The following is a 15,166-nucleotide window of genomic DNA, read 5'->3' as shown; positions in this document are numbered from 1 at the left end:
TCTCCTGCTTGTCAGCTCAGTTTCCTCCAGCTTCACAGGCAATGAATATTCTTTCACCCAAACATCTAAAGAATCTGAAATGGAGGGGATTCCCTAGCGATCCAGTGGTTAGAACTCCATACTCTCACTCCAAGGACCCAGGTTTGATCCCTGGTTGGGAACTAAATCTCATAAGATGACCAGCCCTCCCTAAAAAAAGAATCTGAAATCGTTCCTCTACCAGAAAACCTCTGTGGCTGGAGAAGGTGGAGACAGCCTGCTTTGATTACCCATAATATCAAATTAAAACTCCCATAGAATCCTTCCCTGATTTTTTTGCCGTGAACTGTGAATGAAGGCACTATCAATCCCGTCAGGGGATTGTCAAAGCCCCATTACTGTCTTTGTTTTATCCTCCTCTTCCAGCTGTCTTTGTCTCATTTCTGCTGGTCTCATTTACTATCTAAACAAGGTGGTAATGTGCCCTCAGCTCTCTGGCAAACTGGCATGGTCCTAAGTGTAGGAATTTCTTCGATCATTTCACTTGTCTGGCATGCAGCACTGATGAGAAGAACCAACTGAAGTTCCTTGGGTGGATAAGTTAACATGTCATCTGGATATGTTAGTCTGGATGATACTGGACAATGAGATTCACAGTGACAGTGAATCTCGTTTTATGTGTCCTCCCAACTAAGTTCTGTTCATCAAGTCTTTCTTCTCACACTCCCTGCCCTGCCCAGTCACCCCGGTTACTCAGGACTTCTCTCCAGGAAGCAAGGTCTTGACCTGAACAGATTTTTAACCCCATCTGTGCCTCAGAGGAGGAGTTCCCTCCACCATGACACTTTGATCCCCTTGAACTTCCTGCTCCTCCCCAGGCCCTGCCTAAGGGGACCACGTCATCTTCCATTCTCATGCATCTCCTGGCCTCTACAGCCCTCTTCTCTGAGTTCAGATATTCTGTTACCTCCCCATAGCTGGAAGAACAACAGGTCACATACCCAGCCCATGCCCAGCCCCAGTGATACTATAAAGACCTTCTTCGAAAGAGAAAGTAAGAGGTGACATTCTGTGGAGGGATCCTAAGGGACCAGGCATCCAGTCTGCAGCCCCAGGTGCCCCCTACTGGCGTTTTTCCTTGGGTTGAGGACCCATTCTTTGGAGACCCAAACTCCCAGCACTCCAGTCTCAGATATCCACCTTGAGATTCTTCAGAAAGAAGAATCTCAGAATTTTTTCTTTCCATTCTAGGCCTAATCACATCTGGGACTCAGGAAACCTCCTTTCCAGGCGTGGCAGTCAGAGTATCTCAAGATGAAGGAAAAAGCGTTTTCCCTTGAATGCTGGCTGTTGTTTCATCTTCTACTACTTATAGGAAATGGTGAGTGATATAATCTTGAAGTCTGAATAGCATTTGGGGAAAATGTTGTCCAGTCCTGGCACACACACTCTGCCTGTTAGATCTCAAAGAAGTAAGGACAGATATTTTGCTTTATTCTCTTCCATCCAACCTAGCCTTTGCTCTCTATTCTGTTCCCAGTAACAACTCTTCTGCCCAGAAGTCTGGCCTATTTCCTCTGTAATAAATCAACCCTAAGGACAGATGCATTGGAGTTGGAAGGTATCTTAATGTCTGACCACCCGCAGTAGGCAGGAACCCATTTCCAACATTCCTGAGAGTGGTCACCTAGTCTCTAATTAAGCTTGTAAGTGTTCCACACTCATACAGATTGGATTCTTTCTAGAATTTGCCCCATCATGATGTTGACTCATCTGTTTATGCCCCTGAACAAAACAAATCTATCCCTCTCCATAGGCCAACTTCTCATCTCAATTTCTCACTTAGCTTCTCTCTCTCTCTCTCCCTCTCTCTCTTTTGCGTTTGCAGGATTTTAGTTCCCTGACCACAGATTGAACCCATGCCCTTGGCACTGAAAGCACAGAGTCCTAAGCACTGGATCACCAGGAAATTCCTCTTTTTTCTCTTGACCCTGATCGTAACCCTAATCAGAGGCATTAACAAGGAATTTTTGGACTCTTCCTCTAAATCTAATTTGTGATATTTATGCTAGTCCAGATGATACTATGAAAGGAATAAGTAAGGGGAAGAAAACCACATCCTAGCAGGAGAACAGAGCCATAGATGCTGCTGCTGCTGCTAAGTCGCTTCAGTCGTGTCTGACTCTGTGCGACCCCACAGACGGCAGCCGACCAGGCTCCCCCGTCCCTGGGATTCTCCAGGCAAGAATACTGGAGTGGGTTGCCATTTCCTTCTCCATAGATGAGGTGAGGGTATATATGCAGCTGGGAGGCCAAGAGCTTGGTTGTTGTTGGGATGGAAAATCAGAACAGGGCAGGAAAGAGCCATGAAATAGAGGGGAAAAGCACAAGCCTCATCTTAATGCTCACTTACTAAGTAAGGAAGTTGGGTCCCTTCCCAGAATCCTGGGAGATCTTATCATTTTGGGCTACCTGCAGCAAGTTCTAAGCCAGGCCAAGTGTCAAGGTCACTTGGGGTCCCGTACCTGGCAGCTCCCAAACTTTTGTGTGCATAAGAATTACCTGACAGTAGTGAAAATACATACTATTTCCCCTCCCAAACCTCCCCTTGATTATTCCTCCCCTGGAAGACAGGTACAATTCTGCTTGGAGAGTAGCTCAATATATACATGTGTATATACACATGGACCCTTCAACAAGCTCTTTTATGTTCTTTATCTGAAGAGAATCATGAATAGTTAGAGAAGGAATAATACCTGTGACCCCAGGTCATGTGACTTCCAAGGTCACGTGACCTAGGATGTAGAATACACAGGTTAAGGGCTGGAGCTAGTGTCAGTCAGCCTTGGTTTAAATTCCTGCTCCATGATCTGCTAGCTGTCTAACTTGGGACCAGGCTTAACTTCTCTGAACCTCAATTTCTCTATCTATAAAATGGGAGTGCTGAAAGTTCCTATCTCATGGAGGTATTGTGAGTATTTGAAGTACTAATTCATATGTGGCACTTAGCACAACTAGGAGCATCGTCATTATTCAATAGATGATAGTTATTATTGCCACTGACTGTGTGATTGAGCACATGTGCATGTGTACGTGCACACACACACATACACACACACACACGTTATTGCCATTGGTGGTAGTAGTAGTTGCAGAATCAAACAAAACTTCCAGTGGAACTAACCAGCCATCCTTTGTTAATAAGCCGTAACTTCTACTGCTAACACTACAACCACCTCCCTTGGATTGACCACACTATCCAGTGGAACTGTCACAACCGCTACCATCTCCAATGTCACCAGCTCAAGTACCGCTCCACCAAGGGAAGAGGAAAACCCTAGCGGACACCTGAGGCCGGGGGAGGTCGTCCTAGTTACTCTGGCCTCGGTTGCAATGGCTGTGATTCTCCTCACTGGGCTTCTCTTCTATTTCGTGAGTGTCTGAAAAAAAAAAAAGAAACTCCTTTTTTTTTTCCTGAGGGAAAGAGAGCAGGGAAGTCAGGGAGGAACTAGGCAAGAGACAGCAGGGTGACTGCGGGAGTAACGGGATAAGAAAATCAGGAAAGACAGAAACAGCAGGTTAGAGTCAGCAAGAGAGGGTCACAAAGCCAAGACATTCAGGGGAAAGTGATGAGGGGAAGATGGGAGCCAAAGAAATATGAGGAGGGGGCGAGCACTGGAGGAGGGGGACAAGACTCTGAAACTACTCAGCTTCTTGTCTTCTAGAGAAACTCTCCAAGCCTAAGAAACCTCTTCAACGTAGATCTCTTGCCGCCCCCACTGCTATGCCCTTCACGGCTGTTATGAAGTCCCAGAAGGGTCCAGGGCGACCGTAACTGACTTCAGAGGAGAGCTGTCTTCTCCTTCAGCCAGAGAGCTGACTGGGAGACAAGCATGGCCCTGAGCGTCCCTGAAGGCAGAAGCAACACAGTCCTCGGGGGCAGAGAGGCTGCTGACCTGAATCGAGAGGTTAAGTGCCCCCCCGTTCCTGCTCCTCCCAACTTTTCTTCAGCCTCCTTCCCAGCTTGATTCTTCCAACAAAAGGAGGCTGTAGCTGTGACTGAATTGTTGAATAAATGCATTTAATATATGTGGAACCAGACACTGTGGGTATGTATTTATACATTGCTGTGAATAAAGGTTCGTAAAGACCCTCCTTTCCTATGTTCTCCCAGCTCAGGAATCCCTAGAGTGAAATCCAGACTGTGTATTTATCCCCTTTTCTTCCCCATTCCCTGAGGGTCTCCAGGCTGATGGAAGAATGGAATCAGGAAAGGGTGGGGGGAGAAAGTGCTGGGCTTCACAGGTTTGTGTTGCACAATCAGAAAACAGTTGCTGTGCGAGTTCAGAGCACAAGTTCCCAGATAGTGAAGCAGAGAAGGTGTTGCTCACAGGGCTGCCCCCAGAGGTGGCACATTGCGTGGTTCCCTGGCCACACAGGTTTGCTCTTCACTGGAAAGACAGGTGTGAGTTGGCACCTCTCTCGCCTGCGGGCTCGCAGCCCCAGCAGCCGTCCTGGGCAGAGAAGTGTGATCCCAGTTTCTGCAAGGGTGGGCTCAGCCTCCGCGGCCAGGAGCCAAGTTCTTGGCACTTCCCACAAAGCCAGGTCTCAGAACAGGGCCAAAAAATCCATGTGTCAGCACCCAACCATGCTGAAAGCCAAGGCCTCGTTTAGGATTCTGGTGCAACTTGCTCATCACACACATTCACTGACCCTTTCTCATGCCAATGAATCACTCACCTTTGTTTCATGTTTTCACTTGGCTTTTGCTGTGGTTCTCAAAGCCTGGACCTTTGCTGGAGACTTCTTAACAGGAAGACACAAACTGACAGTTCCTAGGGAGGAAGGTAGGGGATAAATTGGGAGACTGGGATTGACATAAACACACTACTATGTGTGTGTGTGTGTGTGTGTGTGTGTGTGTGTGTGTGTATAATAGATAACTAATAATGGCCTACTGTATAGCACAGGAACCTCTTCTCAATACTCTGTAATGACATGACCTATGTGGAAAAAGATCTAAAAAAGAGTGGTATATGTATATGTATACCTGATACACCTTGCTGAACAGCAGAAACAAATGCAACATTGTAAATCAACTATAATCTAATAAAAAATAAAAAAGTTTTAGGATATCCTATAAAATGATGATTCTCTTCAAAAGTGTCAACATCATGAAAGACAAAGACAGAGGAACTGTCACAGATTAGAAGAGACTAAGGAGACCTATAAATAAATGCCATGTGGAATTCTGGATTGGATCCTGGAACAGAAAAATGACATCAATGGAAAAACACGTGAAATATGAATAAATTCTGTAATTTAGTGAGTAGTGTTATACAAAAATTAATTTCTTAGTTTCTATCATTGTATTTGTTGTTCAGTCACTAAGTCATGTCCGACTCTTTGACCCCAGGGACTGCAACACCCCAGGCTTTCTCTGTCCTTCACCAGCTCCTGGAGTTTGCTCAAACTTATGTCCATTGAGTTGGTGATGCCATTCAACCATCTAATCCTCTGTCTCCCACTTCTCTTCCTGCCCTCAATCTTTCCCAGCATCAGGGTCTTTTCCAGTGAGTCAGCTCTTCGCATCAGTGGCCAAAGTACTGGAGCTTCTTCAGCTTCAGCATCAGTCCTTCCAATGATGAATATTCAGGATTGATTTCCTTTAGGATTGACAGTTTGATTTCCTTGCAAGAAATCTCAAGAGTCTTCTCCAGCACCACAGTTAAAAAGCATCAATTCTTTGGCGCTCAGCCTTCTTTATGGTCCAACTCTCACATCTGTACATGACTACTGAGAAAACCATGTCTTTGACTATTAGGACATTTAATTGGCAAATGATGTCTCTGTTTTTTAATACACTGTCTAGATTTGCCACAGCCTTTCTTCCAAGGAGTCTTTTAATTTCAAATTTCTCATTACTATTTTTGCAACTCTCCTGTAAGTCTAGAATTATCTCAAAATTTAAAAAATTTAAATAAAGCACAAAGCCTCACAGATCTATACATGAAAAAAGGTGGGTCTTACTAAATGCAAATAGTACCTCTTGACTTAAAAAATAAGTCAAGAGGTACAAACTCTGGGAGTTGGTGATGGACAGGGAAGCCTGGCGTGTTGCAGTCCATGGGGTTGCAAAGAGTTGGACACAACTGAGCAACTAAACTGAATTGACTCCTTATGATAGTCCTTTAAAATATATTCATTAGTTATAGTTAACATATAGGAATACTTTCTTAATTCATCTAAATAGTATTCTCTTTGAAAATATTTAATTCATTCAAATAAAATCAGTAGTTGAAGTAATCAATTAAATTTGGTAAACCGACCATTCATTAAATTGACTTTCAGGGAATCAGCTGCCCTCTGAAATGAAACATTTGAGCCCTTTTTGAGGAATCTGAGGAATCTACAGCCCTCCTGTAATTCCCCAGTTCCTCTTCCACGTAAGAGGACACTGGGAAAGAAATAGGCCCCACAAATGTCAGGAAACTTCCTGCCTCTGAATGAGGACGGGCAGCTATAGTTTTTTGGACAACACTGAACAAGGCAGGGTGGGAGTCAGAAAAGGAAGCAGTATGGCCATTCTCATTAAAAGACGACTGGAACTTTCGGAGGTGAGCTAATTTCATCTAGTTACTGAGGAAAGCTTGGTGGACTGAGGGCATTCAAGTTATAGGAGCAAGGAGATGCATCTGCCGGTGGGAGATGAGCTATTGGAAAGGACTTGTGAATGAATGATTGAGAAATGAGGGCAGTTCTTAGGTAGAGAGATTGGGTATTTCTCCCCCTTCATCAGTGATCCTCCTTTTTGGTAAGGACCAAGTGCTCTATGAACATCCTTGGATGTCCTGCTCCCTTCTCACTATCCCCTATCCCTCAGGCAGGCCTGCCATTAACCTTCCATGGTCACCCCAACTTTACCACTCCACCTGTGGAAGAGGGAGTCCAAGCCCCTCCCTGAGCACCAACTCATGGTGTCTGTCTAGGGCCCTGCGTCAGAAAGCGATGCCACTCACACTGACAAGCTTGATCCCCTGTTACTGCCCAACTCGGCTCTGGGCAGCACCAAGGTCTCCTCGCACTTAGGACAGATCTCTTCCACCCTGCCACTCCTCTGCATCAGATTCTTCTTCCTTTGATTGACAGTAAAAGAGCAGGCTGTTCCTCCCTGAAAGAAGGAAGGAAGACCCGGGCATCTTGGATTCCCTTGGTAGCAGCAAATATAAACCCCACACCCGCTGTGCGTTTACAGAGAAGGAAGACAGAAAACGTAGAGAGAAGGGAGGAGGAAAAGGCATCCTGGGTTCCAGCCTATGTGGATTCTCTTGAGATGAAGAAAAGAAAAGGGCCCCCCTCTCTCCCTTCTCCTGCTGCTGCTTCTCTTCGGGTGTTTGGAATTGGGTGAGTGAACTGTTTAGGAGAGAAGAGTGCAAAGGTTCTCCAGGATCTGGAGAGCTGGGGGTCGGGACCCCTGGAGAAGGAACCTCTTAGGACTCAGGTAGGGCCCTCCTGGAGGGAGGGTGTGGAAGAGGTGGGAGGACCTTGGGAGCTCCTGACCCTGCTACCTGCCCCCAGTTCCTGGTCAGAGGAGCAGGTTCCAATGGGTCTGCTCATTATCTTTCTCACATCCTCTTTTAAGGAAATGCTCTATTTTTTTATTATTTAGACTTTATGTTTCTGTATGTCAACTCGCCTTGAGAAATGAAACATTTGAGCCCTTTTTGAGGAATTTGAGGAATTGGCAGGAGGTAGGAGAGAATTGTTTTGAGCAGAGGAACCCAGAACTCCAAAATGTATGCCATGTAGGCTGCATAATCTCCCAGTTCTGATATCCTGCAGGTGGGGGTGGTGGGAGGTGGAAAGATTCATCTCTTCCATCTACTTGTACCTAAATTAATGCTGCTGTCAACCCCAACCAGACCATATCCACAGCCCCTTATAACTCCTCCTACCCTCAAAATGGGGTTTCCCAGGTGGCTCAATGGTAAAGAATCTGCCTGTCAATGCAGGAAACACAGGAGACTCGGGTTTTATCTGTGGGTCAGGAAGATCCCCTGGGGGAGGAAATGGCAATCCACTCCAGTATTCTTGTTTGGGAAATTCTCTGGACAGAGAAGCCTGGCAGGCTACAGTCTATAGGGTCACAGAGTCAGACATGACTTAGCGACTGAGCACACACACACGACCTCAAACCACCTTGAATATTGCTGCTACTGCTAAGTCACTTCAGTCGTGTCCGACTCTGTGCAACCCCAGAGACAGCAGCCCACCAGGCTCCGCCGTCCCTGGGATTCTCCAGGCAAGAACACTGGAGTGGGTTGCCATTTCCTTCTCCAACCTTGAATATTACCTGCCCTCAATCTTGCCACTTCAGACCCAGATGTGACCCAGGGTCTGCTTCATTCTAAATCATATACCAAACCATGACCAGAATTCTGTCTCTAGTAGGAATCATGGTTCCTGTCTCACTTGTTTACTAGAGACCCAGGCATAACTGGATGAGTGGAGACACATACAAACCTGGAGTCAGAATACCCAGATTGCTGAAACACCAATAGGAGAAGTGAAATTTAGGAAGAGACCAGAACCACAAAGGGCAGAATCAAAGGTTGCACGAGAAGATCCTCCAAGGACATGACTCAGCTCTGGATATGCCATATTGTCGAGCATGCTGTTGGAACATGTTTTATCAGAATTAAATCTAAAATATCAGATGATCTTTAACTCAAATAAATCTAATCTCATTATATAGGGAGATGTGTTATTTGTAAGGGTGAGATAGCCGTGGAGACTATTAAACAGAGCAGATGATGATGGACCATCAATGATCCACATTAGAAGAATTTTTTTTTTTTTTTTGAGTAGGAACAAGCCAAAATGTTTCCACTAAAGACCCAGAGACCAGCCCTGGAGACTCAAAGACAAGACAAAACTCTATCATTTTTAAATTTAATTTTTGGCTGCCCTGGGTCTTCTTTGCGGAGTGTGGGCTTTCTCTAGTTGTGGAGACTGGGGGATACGCTCTAGTTGTGGTACGATGGCTTCTCTTGGTGCACAGCATGGGCCCTAGAGTGCCAGGGTTTCAGTGGTTGTGGCACATGGGCTTAGCTGCCCCACAGCACATGGGATCTTCAGGGATCAAACCTATGTCCCCTGTATTGGCAGGCAGATTCTCAACCACTGGACCACCAAAGTTCTGTCATTTTTGGCCCAGGGACCACTGAGAATCATGTCACTGAGGGCCCAGACATGACAGAGGACTACATCACTCCAGACCCAGTGACCACGGAGGACTATACCACTCCAGACCCAGGAATCACGGAGGACTACACCACTCCAGACCCGGGGATCACGGAGGACTACATCACTCCAGACCCGGGGATCATGGAGGATTACACCACTCCAGACCTGGGGATCACAGAGGACTACACCACACCAGACCCAGGGATCACGGAAGACTACATCACTCCAGACCCAGGGACCATGGAGGATTACACCACTCCAGACCTGGGGATCACAGAGGACTACACTACACCAGATCCAGAAACCATGGAGGACTACACCACTCCAGACCCAGGGATCACGGAAGACTACACCACTCCAGACCCGGGGATCACGGAGGACTACATCACACCAGACCTGGGGACCACAGAGGACTACACCACACCAGACCCGGGGATCACGGAGGACTACATCACACCAGACCTTGGGACCACGGAGGACTATACCACACCAGACCTGGGGATCACGGAGGACTACACCAGTCCAGACCCAGGGATCACAGAAGACTATACCACACCAGATCCAGACACGACAGAGGACTACATCACTCCAGACCCAGTGACCATGGAGGACTACACTACACCAGATCCAGAAACCATGAAGGACTACACCGCTCCAGACCCAGGGATCACGGAAGACTACACCACACCAGACCCGGGGACCACGGAGGACTACACCACACCAGACCTGGGGATCACGGAGGACTACATCACTCCAGACCTGGGGACCATGGAGGACTACACCACTCCAGACCTGGGGATCACAGAGGACTACACCACACCAGACCCGGGGATCATGGAGGACTACATCACTCCAGACCCAGGGACCATGGAGGATTACACCACTCCAGACCCGGGGATCACGGAGGACTACACCACTCCAGTCCTGGGGATCACAGAGGACTACACCACTCCAGTCCTGGGGATCACGGAGGACTACATCACTCCAGACCCAGGGACCATGGAGGACTACACCACTCCAGACCCGGGGATCACGGAGGACTACATCACTCCAGACCCGGGGACCATGGAGGACTACACCACTCCAGACCCGGGGATCACGGAGGACTACATCACTCCAGACCCGGGGATCACGGAGGACTACACCACTCCAGTCCTGGGGATCACAGAGGACTACACCACTCCAGTCCTGGGGATCACGGAGGACTACATCACTCCAGACCCGGGGACCACGGAGGACTACACCACTCCAGTCCTGGGGATCACGGAGGACTACACCACTCCAGTCCTGGGGATCACGGAGGACTACATCACTCCAGACCTGGGGACCATGGAGGACTACACCACTCCAGACCCGGGGATCACGGAGGACTACATCACTCCAGACCCGGGGATCACGGAGGACTACATCACTCCAGACCCGGGGACCATGGAGGACTACACCACTCCAGACCCGGGGATCACGGAGGACTACACCACTCCAGTCCTGGGGATCACGGAGGACTACACCACTCCAGACCTGGGGATCACGGAGGACTACACCACTCCAGACCCGGGGATCACGGAGGACTACACCACACCAGACCCGGGGATCACGGAGGACTACATCACTCCAGACCCGGGGATCACGGAGGACTACATCACTCCAGACCCGGGGACCATGGAGGACTACACCACTCCAGACCCGGGGATCACGGAGGACTACACCACTAAACATCCAGACACTCAACTGGAGGGAACAGATTCAGTAACAGCAGCGAAACCCCTGGGGCCCCTGACGCCCAGCAAAATCATCCTCATTTCCCTGGCTGCTACCACTGTCACTGTTGCACTCTTTGTTGGATTTGGCTTCCTAGTGGTAAGTATTTGGCCCTGAAATGTGAAGGACATTATGGGAATGAAAGCATCTGAGGAGGATGACGTGGGCAAGGCGGGCTGAAACAAAAAACTGTCAGAGGTGAGGAAACCTACAGAGAGCGAAGAGATGTATCTTTGCAAAGATAGAGAGAGACACAGAGATAGAAAAAGGAGCAAGAAGCATAAAAACTGAGGGCAGAACGGAGAGAGAAAGGAAGGTGTGAGGGACAGGGAAAAGGAGAGTGGAGGGAAGGGGAAGAAAGTGTGGTGGGAGAAAAAGAGCACAGAAAGAGGACCATTGGAGCACAAATATATTGAAACATAATGTGAGCTGGAGTAAGGCTTGAACTATTAAGTAAGTACAGATGCAAAATTTTGTACATTTTTATAAGATGAGAAAGTGGGGCAGGGATAAGAGAAGAGGAGAAAATGGAAGCATTTTAGACATCCTTCATGTCAGAAATTATGTTACTTTGTATTAACTGCTACCCACTGGGGAATTCTGCAGATTTTTAAAAACCAAGATTGGGTAGGTTTTTATGAGCAGGGCTAATCTGTCCTGGAGAGACAATGGGTGTCAGTGCTCCAAGGGGAGCTCTGGGTGTTTTTCTGTCTCTGAGGGGCCTTGTTTCTAAAACAGGAGATAAAGGGACTCTGTGCCAGCCCTGAGACTTCCTGTTGACCTTTGGTCTAAAATCCAAGCCTTCAACTTGTGGTCTCTGCTGGACATAGAAGGCCCAGCCCTTTGGGGCCATCCTGACTGAGGGATGAAATGCACATTGGAATCTCAGCAGGGGTGGCTTATATGATTAGCCAGCTCACGCAGGTCATTAAAACCTCATTCATTCCTGTTTGTCATTGATGCCAGTGTGCATTGGACCTCTGCCTCAAGAGGCAAACTCATAGCACAGGATCTGTTTGTGTGATTAAGCCAAACGTAACGCTTTATTCAGTTGAGGTGTTCATGTTTAAGTCTACCAAAAGCACACCGTGAAACTAGCGTGTTCTGAAAGATGGCTGAGGAATGAAAGGAAAACAGGAATGAAAGCCTTCGTATGTAGTTGACACATGCATGAATCACGTTCGATATTCATCAGTAGATAGAGGCCCTTCTTGACTTCATTGGAATCACAAATAAGTGGCCTTTTGATCACGTGGTTCACGATGAAAAGTCAGATACTCTCGCTCCAGGCTGGGGGAGCCTTTCCTCCCTCCAGACCAGCCTCTGAGTGCTGGCACTGAGTCACCACTAGCAAGGCACCTCTTAACCTCTTGTAGAGACTAAAAACAAGAGACGATTCCAAAGACCCAGGGTACAGGAAATAGAAGGAAAGTTTGTATTCCTAAACTTACTGATTTCTTAACTTTTAAATATTTAACCCAAAAAGTTTAGAAAACAAGAATCACCTGTGTTTCTATACCTCCCCCAAATTCGCTGATCGAAATAGTTTATTTTGGCCACATGACTTCAGTGTTTTTGGAAACTTCATCTTTTGCAGTAAGTCCCAGTATCTGAAGAAAGTGACAAATAGGAAGGAGTCATAGAGATGAGTGGGAAGGTCTTTATAAACCACAACCACCAGGATTAAGAGAGGAACAAAGTCTAAAAACAAACCACTTTCTTTCTCCCTAGAAAAATTATTTCCTGCAGCTGTTAAATCCACTCCCCAGAGTTGTTTATCATCCCCATGTCATGGATTGGAGTACACCATAAGGAGAATCCCAGCAGTGCCTACGGTTGGTTCTTCAGCAAATGAGACTCCTCTCAGCCTCTACAGGAGCCCTCGAAGTGTGAATGTGTGTTCTCAGGCCTCCACTCTCCTCCCAGTCTAGAGTCCCAGAACCACCAGATGAGGAAGGTGGCCAGCCCTGAGAATAAGCATGTTAGGGACACTCAGAAGAATGCCTGTCCACTTTGAGTGTCACCTAATTCTGGCCATGGTTATATCCTCAGGGAAATTACCTTTACCTATCTACCAGGTTTGGATGTGAAAACTATTTGAGGAAGATACACATAACTCAAATATAAGAGATATTCATTAAGTCTGATCAAAGAAATGAAGCAAATACTTGTTTCTGTCTAGATCATGTATCTAAATCCAGTCATTTTAACAAAACAGTTATTAAGGGCCCAGCATGGGTCAAACACTCCATGCCTTTCTGTCTGTTCATCTCGGTCCATCTAGGTGAGGGATACAGCTTTCTGTTCTCTCAAGAGCACCACATTCAAGGATGTAGAGTCGTCTACAGGATGAAGCCAACTAGTCACTCATCAAGTATGTACTGACTACCAGGTGGACTAGAGGGAAATTCAATTTTCGTTCTTTTTGCTGCTTCCACAGATCCTGGGGTTGTATCACTACATAGGATAATGGCATAAGGATACGCAGGGTAAAGGAAACTCTTAGAGTCAACTGGCCCATATCAATTACCCCCAAGACACCCATGTCCCTCTGGGTCAGCAGTTCTGCCAAAAGCACAGGGTCTTTGCCAAGTCCACCTCTCTCGTCTTACCATCTAGCCTCCATCTCTAGAACGTGACCACCTCTGCAAGGTGCTGCTGGGAAGGAGGCCCACAGAGAGATGCATGGCCACCTGGTCTCTGGATAATACTGAAGGTAGAAAAAGACAAGGTGAAGATGCTGCAGAAACATCCCGAAGGACAAACAGGAAGACTCAAAGAGTCAGGGAAATCCCTCCCTGACCACTCCTGGGACCCTGGCCTACAAGGCTTGGTAGTGGCTTCCACGTCGTATTACACTCATACTTGTTGTGACACTATAATTTATTACACGTATCTATGCGTGTCATCTCTGTAGTGACTGCATACAGTTCATCCAGTGTGAGTCCAGCCCCACTCAGCTAATCCTCCTTCCTTCTTTATAAAGCCCAATATTTCAAGAGAGTCTTTCTTTAGGTATTGTTACGCAGAAGAACAAAATCCAGGTGACCCCAACTGCCAGATGCTGTTACTGTGCTGCCCAGACTAGGGAGATCGAGCAAGCACACCCCTTAAAGAATTGTGCCTGAACAGGATTTATGCCCGTTTGGGTGTGTCACCACTCACAGAAATGTCTGTGAGTGCACATTCCAGCCCAGTCTCCTGTCTTTACAAACGAGAATGTTTGGTGAAGTTGTCCAGCAGTAGTGATTCAACATTCTCCCTACAGAAGGTGTTGTTTGATACCTTAATAACACATAGTTATTTTTCTAATCTAGTCATGACCTTTTCTGTGATTTATCTAAAACCCCTAACTCTAGAGTCTATACATCACCATACATTTTTCCTTTATGGAGCATCCCAACAGAAGTTCGCAAGTTGAATCTCTGTTTTACTTTCACTGTATATCTCCTTCCATTGCTCACTGTATATCTCCTTCCACTAGAATGTTAGTTCCTTGAGAATAGGGATCTTGAGAGAAATATAAGAAATAAGAGTTGGCATTCAATAATCATTTTCTTCATTTTCCCCCATTACATTAGAATTTTAAACATAATCTAAATGGTTGTCATCAAAAAGAACCAAATAACCAATGTTGGCAAGGATGTGAAGAAAACAGAACCCTTGTACAGTGTAGGTGGGAATGTATATTAGTGCAGCCTCTTGTGGAAAACAGTATGGAAATTTCTCAAAAAACTGAAAATAGAACTGTCATATGACCCAGCAATTTCACTCCTGGGTATATATCTGAAAAAAAAAAACCCAAAACACTAATTCAAAAAGATATATGCACCCCAATGTCCATAGCAGCACCATTTACAATAGCCAAGATATGGAAGCACCATAAGTATCCATCAACAGACGGATGCAAAAAGAAAATGTGGTATATGTATGCAATGGAATATTACTCAACCATAAAAAAGAATAAAGTTTTGCCTTTTCCAACAACATGGATGGACTTGCAATATAAGAAGTGAAATTTCAGACAGAGAAAGACAAATGCCATATGCTATGACTTATATGTGGAGTCTAAAAAATAAAACAAATTAGTGACTATAACAATAACAACAACAACAACAAAAAAAACAAGCTCACAGATATAGAGAATAAACCAGTGGTTACCAGCAGGGAGAAGGGAGAGGGG

At 46.3% G+C, this 15,166-nt stretch overlaps 1 long non-coding RNA gene across 1 annotated transcript; it reads left to right on the top strand.

Annotated features, from left to right (window-relative positions):
• The first annotated feature begins 1,012 nt into the window (after nucleotides 1–1,012).
• On the top strand, nucleotides 1,013–4,080 carry LOC133236506 (uncharacterized). Its single transcript, XR_009732913.1, has 4 exons — nucleotides 1,013–1,094; nucleotides 1,231–1,360; nucleotides 3,185–3,411; nucleotides 3,705–4,080. It is a non-coding gene; the product is annotated as an uncharacterized LOC133236506 (long non-coding RNA).
• The last annotated feature ends 11,086 nt before the right edge of the window (nucleotides 4,081–15,166 follow it).

This window comes from Bos javanicus, chromosome 23 (assembly GCF_032452875.1).
Source record: "Bos javanicus breed banteng chromosome 23, ARS-OSU_banteng_1.0, whole genome shotgun sequence".
NCBI lineage: Eukaryota > Metazoa > Chordata > Mammalia > Artiodactyla > Bovidae > Bos > Bos javanicus.
Note: the sequence above shows the minus strand (reverse complement) of the source record. Positions and strands in the feature narration are given on the sequence as shown.